Raw genomic sequence first — 15,054 nt, 5'->3', positions numbered from 1 at the left:
AGAAGGGGGAGTGGAACATGGCAGCGAGCTCATCCAGGCCAGCAGAGGCTGTCCTGTGCCTCATCAGAGGATGGAAAGCAGAGCAGGTTGGAACACTCTTCTGGCCAAAATTTAAAACATGTTCCTGGGCCTGGGAATGCACTAAGGTGGACCTGGTCAGCCAATAGACCTTGGAAATATTTTCTCAACCCTGCAGTGATGAAACCAATGAAGTCTCAGAACTATCAAAACCACTCATGCAATACCCTTGGAACATTCTTCCCCACATAAGTTCACTAAGATGACTCCAAATAACCACCCATCCCCTCCCCATCCATAGGTATTGATGTGATTTGGCAGCAAAAAGCAACCCCCTCCCTTCCCCCTCCCTGCAGACACAAGAGAGAAAAAAATTGGAGATGTTTGTCTCACCCAATTCCTCCATACCTGCCCCCCCACCCTAATTGGTGGCCCACTTGGGCATGCATCCCTCTCAGTTACAGACACAATATTTGAAATTTTTTTTTTAAAAAGTTGCTTTCCCCAACTCTATCTTTTCCTAACTGCCCATTGACTTGGGCCCTCAAGTCCTTTAATTCTGTTTGCCCACTCAAAATGTAAGCAAAAAAATACCTACTTGACTAGATCACAAGGTGATTGTAAACCATAAAGTGCTATGTACCTCCCAAACAATGAATAATATCAATTTTGATTTTTAGAATTCTATTTTTATGAATGCTTTTATTGGCACAAAGCAGTTATAACTATGGAGTACTTAGTGTGACATCTGAACACATTTTTACAGTGTGTGACATCTGATCAACTAAGGGTAATTGGTGAATATTTATTACTTCACATATATATAATTTCTTTAGGGACATTGAATACCTTTATTAGCAATTTAGGAATATTCAACTTCTGTCTATCAAACTTTTCCTACTGTACTATAGAATGTTAAGTTATTCATCTTTCCTACTGCCATGGTACCATATGGTCACATTGTATGCGTCCCTCACTCTCCCATACCCTTCTCAGGCTGCAGTATCAGCAGCTTCATACTGTACTTCTTTGAGATCAAATTTAGCTTCCACACATAAGTGAGAACACATTATATTTTTCTTTCTCTGCCTAACCTCCCTCACTTAACATAATGTCCTCCAGCTCCAACCCTGGTAATGCAAATGACAGAATTTCATTTTGTTTTCATTTGAAAGTCAGATTTAGAGAAGGAGAGACACAGACAGGGATTTTCCATGCATCCGTTCACTTTCCAAGTGGCCGCAATAGCTGCAGCTGAACCATCCAAAACCAGGAACCAGGAGCTACTTCTAGGTCTCCCACACAGGTATAGTGGCTCAAGAACTTGAACATTCCTTGCCACTTTCCCACTCTCCCAGGTGGAAAGCAAGGAGCTGGATTGGAGTAGCTGGGACATGAACTGCTACTCATAAGGGATGCTGGCGCTGCAGGTCAATGTTTAGCCTATTATACCATGGTACAAGCACTGAGATTTTCATCTGTAATAACTGAACAATTTCTTGGGGTATAGGATATGTGTGTGTGTGTGTGTTAGAGAGAGTGCAAGAATTTCTGTGTGATATTATCTTTATCCACTCAACTCCTTTGTATTTTTGTGATGTCAACTTTAATATTTCCTTGTTCATCTCTAATTTGATTTATTTGAATTTTCACCTTTTTAATTTTTAGTCTGTGGAGAAGTTAATTTTATCATTCCTCGGAAAGAATTTTTGGCAACCTTTTGTATTGGTTTATGAGTTTCAATTTTATGTATTTATGCCCTTATTATTTCTCACCTCCTGCTGATTTTTGGCTTGGTTGCTTCTTAATTCTCTAAGTCTTTGAGAGGTACAGTTAGGTCTTCATTTGAGATGTTTCTGTTTTTTAATATAACCACTTAATAGTAAAAACTTCTCTCAATACTGCTTTCATTGTATCCTACAGGTTTTGATATTTTGTCTTTTCATTGTAATTTATTTCAAGAAACTTTTTAGGTACAGAACCTGTGGGACTGTATCATAAAATTATAAAATAAATAGATTTAATAACAAACTGCTTTTATTCTTATCCTGTCACAAACTAGAACTCATTAGAATTTGGAATAACCTTAGAATAAAGAGACTTCTAATTTAATTTCCAGCATAGAAAAAATAGGCTGATAGCAGTTGTAGTAGCTACATCTGTTCCCAGCTTAGATGTCTGTCATGGCTCAGTTGGTTGAGGAGAAAATGGAGTTTGGGAGCAGAGAAAGAAAACAAGGAAGAGGCCAGTATCAGATGAGGAAATATAAGGATAAATGTTCAGTTCTCATAAAGTAAGACATTCAATGTGTGCTTACTTATGATACAGTCCCACAGGCTCTGAGATTTTCTTTCCTCTCTCCCCCACTTCCCAAACTCTTACCCTCCCACTGATTTCCCCTATATAATTACAGTAGTGTAGTCCTTCATAAACAGTCATCTGTCCATCACTGCGATGTTTAAGCATCCTGACATGATAGGTACAGACAATGGCAGAGAATTCAGCATCCTATTGCCAAGATATATTTACCAGTTCCATTGGGAGTCCATGTTTGATTTGTAAGTAGAGATACACACTGCATTGTATCTTCATACCTGGATATGATAGTCTCTATTACACAGTTACTATATATTCCCTTAAACATATAATTAAGTAGAACAGGTGGTTCTAATCGAATGTTAAAATTAAAACTTGTTTTCAACTGTAGGTAATTAAGAAATAACCATTAATTAAAATAGCTGATGGATAAAGATGCCTTGTTCCTGGATAAAAAGACTAAATATTTTATGATGCAAATTCTGTAAATTAATTTATAAATTCAGTGGCTTCCCAACAGAATCTTAATGTTTCTAAATCTTCAATAAAAAGTATGTGAGTGAATACAGCTAAGAGCAACAGCATTGAAGAATTTCAACAAGTTTCCTTGAGGAGAAGACTAGATTTGAAGTGTGTTTAAGATTGACATAAACCACAGTAAATAAAGCAATAAATAATTAAAAGCATACTGTATACAAATAGATAAATTAATGGCTGAGGAACAGAAAAATGGTATGACAATAAGGAAAAAGGCGGAAAAATAGTCATGGTTCTTGTGAAGATTAAGTTAATTTCCTAATTTCCAGAGAACTCTCTTTTAGTTCGTAGGAAAAAGACAACCTAAAAGAAAAATTGGGCAAAGGACATTAAAATAGTTAACAGTAGGACAGCAAACACAAGTTTAAGCTGGCAGAAAAGATGTGACCATGGTAAACATTTGTTGAATACAGAGTTGATAATGGGAAGCTGAGGAGCATATAATGAAACTGGCCTTTTAGTGCTATATGTGGAAATGTAAGTTAATATCTTCTGAGGGAAGTTTGAGAGTGTTCATTAAAAGTTTTAATCCAGTAAGTCCATCATTTGCAGCCTTCCTCTGTGAGCGTATTTTATATGAATGCGAAGAGGATGTGTACGAGGCTACTTTGACATTATTAAAAATGACTTAGGGACAGTTAAATTACTACTCAGGATACCCGTATCTCCGATCAAAACGCCTACTTCAATTCTAGGCTCCTCCACTTCAAATTTAAAAAAATGACAGGATAAAAACGTTTTAAAAAATCTATTCAAGGGATCACTTTGAGTACAGCAGTGTCTCATTTGCATTTTTCGTAAAAGGATATTCATTTATTTCCATGAAATGATGCTTTTTTTGTACACTGATGTCATCCATGAAAGGAGAATAAAGCAAGACAAGGCAGGAACTAGCATTGTGATTGACACAGGTTGCCGTACCCCATGTTGAGCTCCTGGATTCAGCATGCGGTTCTGAATCCTCACACCTGTTGTCTACCAGTGCAGATCACAGGAGTGAGCAGTGTTGGCTCAAAACGTTAGACTTCCATCACTCAGCTGGGAAATACAGATTGAATTCCTGGCTTGATTCCTGGCGTCAGTCTCACCGGCTCTAGGTACCATGAGCCTTTGGAGTGAAGCAGGTGAAAAGTGAAAAGGCATGAAAGGATTCACACCTTTTTTTTCCCACCTGTTCCTCTGTCTCTTAAAGAAAGGAATTGCTGGGGGGGGAAAAAAGTAGACCCACCCAAAGCAGGCGGTGGGAATGCAACATATTTTTTATTTTCTTCTCATAGAGAGGGCCAGGTTTTACTCTATCCCTGGGAGCTGGGTTTTCCTGTAAGAAGCAGAACTCTTCCCCATCCCCCAACACAAACACACTGTCCATTACTGGGAAGATATTCATCCTGGGACAGGAAGTGAGGACTTGATGAGCAACAGTTGAACTAAGGTGAGGAGAACATTTCCTCCCTTCTCTGAGTTGAAGGCTTAGTGACCGTGAGGAGTCCGTCACTAGCGTGTGTCTGACCACATGGAAAGCACTTGATGACAAGACAGGAAGGTGGACTTGAGTTACACAACAATTTATTTTTCATATTGGACTTTCCCTTTCACTAGTCACTATTCTGTGTTTTAATGGCCAGAGAGAAACAAGGTCCTCTGCAGCAGTGATGGTGGCCAGTATTGTGGTTTAGTGGATTAAGCTGTCACCTGGGGAGAAGACATCCCATAGGGGCACAGGTTTGAGATCTGACTGTTTTACTTCTGATCCAGCTCTCCTAAATGCACCTGGAAAAGCAGCAGGAAATGGTCCAAGTCCTTGAGTCCCTACAGCTACATGACAGATCCAGATAAAGTTCCTGGCTCCTGGCTTCAGCCTGGCCCAGACCCAGCTGTCGTGTCCATTTGTGAGCTGATGGAGGCTAGTTTTGGTGCTCGCTCGCTCTCTCTTTCTCTCCCTCCCTCTGTCTTTCCCTCCGTTTGTGTGTGTGTAATTTTGTTTTTCAAATAAAGAAAAAATAAATCTTAAAGTAAGAACAAACATTTTGATGGGAAGAGGGAACAGGTGCCTTCATGCATGCTGGGTACTGAAAATCTTGGGAAATATCTGAGGGAACTTCATAGAAGACTCCACCATAATCAATCCAGAAGATGGGCAGCAGTGACTATTTCACCTGTTTCACCATCATGACTTGGATTATAGTAACTATAACCCAGCTATCATCTAGGATCTTCCTGACCCTCAAGATAAAACTAGTTCAATTTCTACCCTAGATCCACATCCTGTAGAGTCTGAAACCTTCCCCAATGCTCTGTGAATCTGGGACATCAGACTGCAATGAAGGAAGGCACCCAGGTGTGTGCCTGTGTCTCAGCCCTCAGCCACCTGCTTCCATCATGTGATCTCTCTTCATACAGCTTCAGTGAGATCTTTACACTCAGCCCCTTTGCCTGGTCCAGCAGCCAGAGCCCATCCTGGTCTTTAATAAGTCTCAGGGGATAGTGGCGTTTGTCACCAACACACAAATACCATGACACCCCCTCGAGAGACTTCTGGACTCCAAGCACTTCTTGAACATTGAAGTGCCACACATTCTTCCCTTCTCTACTTCCCCGTGCAGCAACCTCCCCACCCCCCAATCCCACCACCCTGGTCTCTGAGCTTCTCTCAACTCTCCCACATTTATTTCTCCCTTATCATTTCTTCTCTATTTTGTCCTCTTTGGGAAGAAAGAAAACCAAAAATTCCTCTCCTTGTCTCATGCGGAAGAATCATGCCTCTTCTCTGAATTTGAAGCAGCAACCCCTAACTTGGCCAATATCTTTAAGATTTTACCTGTTGGGTTAATGATCTATTAATATATGTTTCCCAAAAGCACAACCAGGACTCTGTCTATTATGAGTTTTCAGGTTGGCCATTAAGATAACATAAATGGTTTTACCTTGTCTTAAGCAAACAAGTGATGAAAACTGGCCTTCAAATGGGGCCAATGAAATGATTTACTAAACTGTCAACAAACATGATCCCTCAGGAAATCACACATAGATGACTTTCATTTTCTTTATTGGATATTTTCAATGATTTTTGAATTTTTTACAATAAGCATGTATCCCTTTCCACTGAGACATCAGAGGTGAGAAAGATTCAATCCTTCGGGCTAATTCCTGCCCAGTATCTCCATCACAGGCCTCTAGCCCAGTGTGACAGTATGGGCAGCATGACTTGTCAATGGCCATCTGCAGGAATCAGATGTCTAAGTACCTGTACTGGTCATACTCACTTTATAGTATGGTTAAACCTTTTCACCTTGGCAATAGGACCACTCTGTGTCTCCCAGATCCAGAAGTTGCCATCAGTTCCTGGTTTTAATGTCTCTCCCTAATGGATTCCTTCTAATAAAACTGGCATTTGATTCTGAGTTTAATTCACATTGCAATTTCTCTATTGTCAGGTTTAAATTGAAAACATCCAAACATTTGCTCTGAAGCTATTAAGTCAAGAAGCCAGATGGGATGATGGCTTACTTTCCTGCATATCTTGATAAGAAAATCAGAGAATTTTAAGTCTACTAGATTTTTTTTCCTGGGTTTAGAGTTTAAATTTATTTCAATATATTTATGAAATGAAGCAAACATAATAGCAAGAGAGGTACTCGGTAATTGGAAAGTCAGTTACCTTTTATGTCATGGTTAAAAACAGGAAGTAGGTCAGTTCCTTGGTAATATTATTAGCAAATACTATTTATAGCATGGTGTAAATTACCAAGGAAAGACATCCTAATGTTGACTTTCAAGCAAGGATAATAACTGGCTCTTCCTTATTCTCAAATATATTAGGGATGTAATGTGCTCTTGCCACCTTATGAAACAGTAAAAGCAAACCAAACTAAGTCACTAAGACATTTTCACAATTCACAGAGTGCTTCTGCCAGCAGTGCTTGTCATAGATGCGTATTTCAGTCACATAACACAGGACTGCATGTTGACGAGAGAAATATCAACCGAGAATAAAATATTTAGGGCATGGAATTACTCATAGTCCCTTATTTATAGGCCCTCCTATATGTATTTCTATCACAACTGCAAAGCTAGAATTCTTGTAGATCTGCAATTGAGTCGTCCTGTGAAATGTGATTTACCCAACCACTAATTTAGGTGCAGCTAAAATATATCATGAGATTTTCATAAATATCATCATTTAAAGGTAAGCAAATTATGTTTTTGCATTTGTTTTATTACTAAACAGAAAAGGAAAAGGCTGTCTCAGAGATGACCAAACAGACTCAATGTCTGTGCATATCGAATGAACCATTTGTATGTAAACCACAAGATAAAATGTTATTCAAGAAGAATTGCAATTTGCTGCTTCTTGATTTCATCTAACTTCAGGTGAAAACATGCCCAAAATTCTACTTCTCTATCTTTCTCCCAAATGACTCGGAAGAAAATGGTGATATCATCACCTAATATTTTTAAAGGAAGACAAACATATTTCAACAAGAGATATTAGGAAATATTAAAGCTCAAAAAACTGAAGAATGTCTCCATCTTTTTTATCAGAAACAGGGACAACTATGCTGTCATACACTGTTCTTCTCCCAGTTTGCACCTGCTGCTGAAATCTCAGTTGTCAGTCTCACTTCTGGATGGCTGGCCTTCTGAGTGATGCACCATGCTAAACTCCCGCACTAGACCGAGAAGTCTCAGGGCTCTATCCTGGGATGAACAGGTGCCCCAGGGGAAGTGAGCAGTCTAAACTGCAGGGGAAGTCTTTGGATTTGTTATGATTCTGAGTATCAGAGGAACCATTCAGATCCTTTATACTGGGGATTGAAGCAAAAAGACTAGAGCGGCAATCCCCGCCTTGTATCAATTGCAAAATTCAGAATGATCTTCAAAGAGTACAAGAACTCCAGCTCTGAATAATAATTTTGTGATTAATTGCATGCTTGCCACTTTTTACATGGAAAACCTCTTCAGTTCCACAATTTAATGAACACTCTTGGAGGCAGCAGGGATGGCCGAGTAGTTGAGTCCCTGTCACCCACGTGAGAAATGCAAATTGAATTCCTGGCTCCTAGTTTTGGCCTGGTCCAGCACCAGACATTGCAGGCATTTGGGAAATAAACCAGCAAGTGAGAGTTCTCTTGCACATGCATGTGCTCTCTCTTGCACTCTGACTCACCCCAACCCCAACCCAACACTGCAGTGTAGTGAGCAAAGCTGCTGCCTGCAACAATGGCATCCCATATGAGTATCAGTTGCACTTTAGATCCAGTTCCTGTGCCTGGAAGAGGATCCAAGTCCTTGAGCTCTGAACACATGGGAGAATCATAGGAAGCCACTGGTTCTCTGGCTTGGCCCAGCCACAGTGCTTGTGGCCAGTTGGGGAAGGAACCAGTGGATGAAAGGTTCTAGCTCTCTCCCTATTTCTGTCTTTCTGCCTCTTTCTCTCTGGAACTCTGCCTTTCAAATAAACAAATATTTTTCAAAAATATAACATAGACTATTATGAGCAAATCAGACTATATGAATGAATTTTCTGATATAGACACAAACCACTTCGCAATAGAATTTCAGGGAGTGGCCCTTTGTGCTTTATTATTATTTAGATGCTTCCCCATTCAACCTTCCCCATCAATCAGGGCAATCTCAGAGAATTTGTATTGTACACAAATACAGGGGGACATTATTTTAGAAAATGAAATGAAAACTGGAAAATGAAATAAACAGGCAAATTTTCAAATGTTGAAAAGGTGAAATCCATGCATACCATTTTTTTAAAGATTTATTTTTATTTTTTATTTTTATTGGAAAGGCGGGTATGCAGAGAGGAGGAGAGACAGAGAGGAAGATCTTCCGTCTGATGATTCACTCCCCAAGTGAGCGCAACGGGTCGATACTATGCCGATCCGAAGCCAGGAGCCTCTTCCGGGTCTCCCACGCAGGTGCAGGGTCCCAAAGCCTTGGGCCATTCTCAACTGCTTTCCCGGGCCACAGGCAGGGAGCTGGAAGGGAAGCGGGGCCGCCGGGATAGAACCGGAGCCGGGAGTGCTAGGCGAGGACCTTAACCACTTGCGCCACCGTGCCAGGCCCCATGCACACCATTTTTGTAGTTTAAATATGTCATGAATTTTTTTTAAGAACCCATAGTTTAAACCATGTGCACTAGAGGAAAAGTTAAAATACATGTGTATTATGGTTTTCTGGGTGAAGTAATTTTCTTCGAAAGAGTAGGATAAAACCAAACTGACTCTGGAGCCTTTACCAAGTTGGATTATGCCACTCTCAACACTCTTTGAGTTGGAGTTCTCACTTTTAGTCTCTCCGAATGTGGTTGTATAAGGAGATTGGGTTTACACAAGATAATCAAGCTGAAATGAGTCCATTCTGGTATGGCATCCTACAAGCTGACTGCTGCATGTCCCTGTTTTTAAACCAGGCACTTGGACCCAGAAGCCCACACAGAGGGAGATGGCATGAAGAGACAGAGGGAGAGGAAGAGGCAGGCAGTGGCTCCCTAACATCCCTCTGCTGCAGCCCCTCGACCCACACACCTGTGCTGGGCACTGGCCTCCGGGGCTGTGTGCTTTCTCCCAGCAGCCTGAGCTGACTGAGCCCAGCTGCACTCATTGCCCCTCTGGCACTTTCATCCAGCATCTTCATTGCATATGCTAATGTGTTCCTTGGATCAGCCCCATCCTTCCCTTCTTCCTGGGCTTGAGTCAGGCGCTAAGATCTTTTAGAAACTCAGGGCTTTGTGTCTGGGCCTTAAGATCTGAATAGAGACTTTCCATGCTGTTGCAGATTCTAGAAGATGATCATGGCAATAGCCATCCTGGGTTGAGTCCCTTCTAACTGGGCACTCCTCAGCAGGTACCATCTGTCACTGAAACTCCAGGAGATATACTGTCCTGAACACCAGAGAGGTTGGGTAACTTTCCTAAGGTCACACAGTTTTTGAGCTGAGATTTGATGAACTGTGGTCTACAACAAGACTGCCAAAAAAACCTGAAACATCCAAAATACTGGAATTACCTAATAAGTTATGACTTACCCATGTAATATCAAATATATAAGCAAGTAAACATATGACCTAGTTTAATATATATAACAAATAAGGCACTAATTTTATAAATAATTGTTTATATGTAAGAGTGCTTCAAACAGTTCATGGAAAATGTGCCTTATCTTTTCGTTCCATTTTCTGTTATTTACTGAAATGTAAAAATGCTCACAATATAATACCAAGGAAGATGTTAGTACATGACAGCGAGAGCTAGCTGCACAGTGAAATCCTGATTTTTTTTTTACTAAAAACTAGAAAATATTAGGTCAAGGATGATAGTCTCTAACGACATGAAAGAAGGCGAGTTTAACTTTGTGTATTTCCACCTTTTAAACAAATATATGATACTTTAAAGTTCAAACATGAAAGCTAAGTAAGGTGTCAAAATTCCCAGAATGAATCTCTCCTAACATCTGGCATTGAAGAGAGGGGTGTGTTTGGTTTTGTTTCCTTCTGGGACAGCTATGGCTGTCTCCCTGGGATTGTTGGTGACTTGCCACCATGGCCCTTCCTCTACTAGACGCCTTTGCTTTCATGAGAAAATATCACTGCCTCCACCACCTCTACCGACTCTGCCAGACATGTCCTTCCCTGGCCTCCTAGATTATCCCTAGGCCAGCACATCGCCAGCGAGCGCAACTTTGAACTCAGTCAAAAAGCCTCTGTGTGAAGAAAAAAAAAATTCCAAGCGAAACTCCCAGGTGCTCCCATAGTCTATCAGAGACTTGGTGTCTAACCACCAAAATCCTAGAGCTACCCACAAAACCGTGGTGTGAGCTCCTACAGAAATGGCTTTGCTGAGCTGGATTTGGCCATGAAACCATCAATTTACCTCGAGTGGCCATGTTGCGAGCCAACCTTATGAAAACCATCATTGCACTGTATGTGCAGTTGCTGGTAAAACCATTCTTTGCTACATCATTATATTTCAGGAGCGAAATCCAGCATGATTCTTCTAAGCAGTGAACTCTCTTTTATCCTAGGGCCACCAATATTTGTACTATCAGTTTAGAAACTGTACCTCATACTCCACTTAACCTTAGCTTCTACAAAGTTCACACCCAAATACCCGGTATTCCTCTAGCAAATGACTGGATGTGGCAGGGTCAGGGGATGGGGAGGGGTGCATGATGGTCTGTGACTGTCTCCTCGTACTGATTTCCTCCCTTTTCTCCCATTGTTATATGTTTCTTCAAAGCTTTCTGGAGCAAAGGAAAGGGGACTGAGTTAGCGAAGAAACGAGCAAACAAACAAAGGACCAATGAGGGCGAGGGGAATGTAGGGCTGGGATTTCAAATCCACATAGTGTAGAGGAAAGATGTGTTGCTCTACCTGCTGCTCTAGAACAATCTGCTGTAATTCCAGGGAAGCTAGCATGAAGAAAACAAGCAAAGTAGGTTTGCCCCCATTACTTGACATCTGGCAAAATGTCAGCGTCCATGTGGGGAACAGTCAGAGCTCTGAGGAGACCCACAGGGCACACAGATCACCTGGCATGGACGTATATTCTGGAGCAAAAAGGCCAGCAGGATTGTGATCCAGTGGGCAAGTCAGAGATGCAGGGGAGAGTGACTTTTTTCTTTGTCCCTTTGTGTTTTTTTTCAAGTTCCAATTCTGCATTGCATTTATACACATACTGGTCTGTTTATAGATTTTCAACATCAGCAAAGTTGGTCAAGGTCAGCATTTGAAGGAAGGAGTGAAAGGGGACTAGATCCGGACTCCTTTCTTCCTGGGTCCCAGGAGATGCACACCCAGCTCCCACACTGCCCTGCCCAGACCTGAGCGAACTTCCGCTCTTCTCTCTGTCACCTACCGTGTCTCCCACTCAGCATTTAAATGTACCAGGTTTTTTGCTTTTGTTTGTTTGTTTGTTTGCTTGGCTTGGCTTGGCTTGTTTTGTTTTGTTCCCGTTGATCCACTTCACTTTTTGATTGAATGTGTATTAAAGGCGGTAGTGAGGGGGGAGGAAGCGCGTGGAGTCGGAACCCACATTGGACATGGGAGGGAGAATTAAACGCACAGGAGAGCAGGGGAGAGCCAAAGGGAGCCGTGTCCACCTTCAACATCAAGTCCAGAAATCTGCGGGGGAGAGAGCAAAGGACTAATAGCGGGAACACTGCAGTCTGCCTTCCCGCAGTGGGGCAGCCATCGCCCGGCCACCTCCAGCCAGTTCAGAGCAACCCAGCTTTCCCAGCCCACACCCATGTCACGCCCACCGACCAGGGCTGGCCTCAACGACAGAAATGGAGGGCTCACAGAGGGGTCCAGAAGGAACGAAGGGTTGACACAGATCCTCCCCCCCCCCAACACTGATTCTCCTCTGGCTGGAGGTGGGCAGGAAGGAGGATGCAGCTCAAATACTGAGCAACCAGAAAAAGAAAAGGATGGCGAGAAGCAGGAAGATGGAGTCCTGCCAGCTGGAGGCCCGGTGCCCCTGGCCCAGGTCCACACCTGCACCCCGGTGGAAAGGGTGGTGGGTGTTGAACACAGTGGTGGAAAAAAGCAAAGGGAAAAGCAGCAACACTGAACGAGAAGTGGAAGCCCCCTCTGCACTCCGAGGCTGGTCGCTGGCCCTGGACGCGAGGTGGTGTTTTCAACCCGGGATCCTGGGACTTCTGGCTTCCTCGCCCGTACAGTGGGACAACCGACTCTGCTGACCCCAGCCTTACACACCAAGCATTTCTGCCACTCCGGCAGGGTCTCCAGCCACTGGTGCAGGCAGGGCCAGCAGTGCAGGTGGCCACACACTGACCACACACACGCCACAGCTTCCCGAGCAGTCTGCAGGCATGTTACATCTGAAGGTCGCGCCCGCCCCGCCTTGCTCGTGGTTTGGCCCTTAAGGGGCCCCCATCCTTCTAGGCAGCTGCCATGGCCGGTTCTTGCTTCATCCCCCGCCCCCAGTGCCCCTCAGATCCCCCAAACACACATACACACTCCCCAACAAATGAGAAACCGCCTCCTAAATGTACTGTTTCAACGTTCCCACTGGCAGCACTGTCCTTTGCTCCAGCAATTTTCCTCTCTAAGATGCTGAGTCACCAAGGGGAGCGGCACACAGTCCGTGGGCAGCAGCGGTCCATGGAGAACACGGAAGCTGTTCATCTGCGTCCGAGAGCTTGAGGAAGACCCGAAAATGAACACGCAATGGGTGGAAACGCCGTCGCTGTAGCAGCAGGGAGAAGTCCGGCCAGGGCTAGGGCGTCGGACTCTGCAGAGCCCCCAGCCTTGCCTCCCGGCCTCCCCCTCCGGGGTTTCACGGAGCAAAGGGAGGGTGGCTTCCGCTCCGCCTGACCAAGAAGGGCGTGGAGAGAGCATCGATTGGGGAGTTCTGAGCTATGGACTGCCTTGATGTAACTATTGATCTTCAAATATCGAGGGCTTCAAAACCAAAACCTGGGCACACTTGAACTTTCTGTCTTCTGTTTGCTAAAGGTCACTGAATTAAAAGAGAAACTTGAAAGCAGAAGAATGGAGTCTAGCAGGACTTGCAGGAAAAGCTTGATAGTGTCAGCCTTTAAAGTGATAACAGGGACAGCTTCTTATGAATCAACGATATTTCTGGGTAAGGTTTTTTATTTTTAATGGAAATTGTTTCTACCCGAACAGAGAGGGTTCTCATCTAACGGAGTGGGATATTGCAAACACTTCCTCCTCAAACCTTTCTGCATCCAGTCACCACACCAGCTGCCGTTCGGGTGAGCAGGTCTCAGCATAGCTGCACTCACTCTGGCAAGAACCGTAGGATTAGCCGCTATTTAGAGAATTGTTCTCTATTTCAAGGAAGAAGACTGAAGCTTGGGGACAGGAGACAATCTGCATAAGAATACATTTCATAAAGAAACAAGTGCCTTTGCTTGTGGTTCAGCTGATTAATCTGCACTACAGGCTTCCATCGAACCTCTTGCTCCCGGTTTCACTATGGAAAAGAGAATTTACAATCCCATTGGCCACTCATTACACTGTGTCACTGGGATAGTTACAATGTGGCTAGTGCATTGTGGGACACCTCTCTTGCTCCTTAATGTCCTCATTCTGCAGTGTATCTACCGTATCACAGCTTTGCTCACACACTGGTTGGAAACAGGAGGCACAGTTCCTGCTGAGTACTCGGTAAGGGTCAGACAGCATCCATGCTCTTTAGGTTAGCACTGCAGTGCCCTATGCCTGGTCCGGTTCTCTCAACTGCATTAGAACTCCAATGGCACAACTCCTTTTGCATCCTCCCTATGTCCATTAGAACGCTCTTATTTACAAGTTCTGGAAACCAGACTCAACAGTGGATTGAAAAGGAAGATAATCAGTCACTTCCCCAGGGAGCATGGCCAGGGAAGGACTGAGTGACGGCACGTTCGTGACTGGCAGTGACATTGAGGGCTGGGATCCGTCCCCTCCACTTCGGCTTATCACACCCGACTGCAGAAGGCAGGCCAAGGAAGCTCCGATGATCAAAGCAATACCGACTTCATCCAAGGACCGAAGGGCTGCTAGCTCCCTCACTTCCTTAGGGTCTCTCCTTGCATCTACTGGCTCACCTTGCTGTCGGCTTGTCCACCGTGAACCATTGACTGAAAAAGAAGAGGAGGCTTTTCAGGGTTATTCTGACCAGAAGGTGCTACACGCACTGCCTTCCTTGATGCCTTGTATGGCAGGGCTCAATTACTCTTTCCCAAATGGATGACAGAAAAGAACAGTTTATTTAGGATGCCTGGAGGGAATTCTAGAAGTTTCTAGAAGACAGACAACTCACTGGCCCAGATATTAGTCGATTCCAGCTCCCAGCCCACAATGCCCATGTTATGCAGAGTTAAAATAAATAAAACCCTCTGTAGACACTCAGTTTTATCTTAGACCAATCTTTGAGTGACCTTAATTAACTCAAGTCTGTGAATATACTTCTCAAATGCGGATGACATAAATGTGAAGATGTAAAACAACACCCTTAGCACATCATCTATGGCAGGTTCCTCAAGAGATGGTCCAGGTGGGGCATATTCACTGCATTAACTGACATTGAATTACAAGGGAATTCATCCCTTCAGCTCCTTTTGCACTTTCCTGATCATTCTCAGTTGGAAGCCAGTTTGGTGCTGTCTCTTTAACTTTCCCTGACACGGGCTCATCTTCCT

At 43.3% G+C, this 15,054-nt stretch overlaps 1 pseudogene; it reads right to left on the bottom strand.

The window, feature by feature from the left end:
- Positions 1–12,278: 12,278 nt before the first annotated feature.
- On the bottom strand, positions 12,279–14,841 carry LOC121150918 (annotated as a pseudogene).
- Between the last annotated feature and the right edge of the window lie 213 nt (positions 14,842–15,054).

Source organism: Ochotona curzoniae, unplaced genomic scaffold (genome assembly GCF_017591425.1).
Source record: "Ochotona curzoniae isolate NIBS_2020 unplaced genomic scaffold, NIBS_Ocur_1.0 contig_2210, whole genome shotgun sequence".
Lineage (NCBI taxonomy): Eukaryota > Metazoa > Chordata > Mammalia > Lagomorpha > Ochotonidae > Ochotona > Ochotona curzoniae.
Note: the sequence above shows the minus strand (reverse complement) of the source record. Positions and strands in the feature narration are given on the sequence as shown.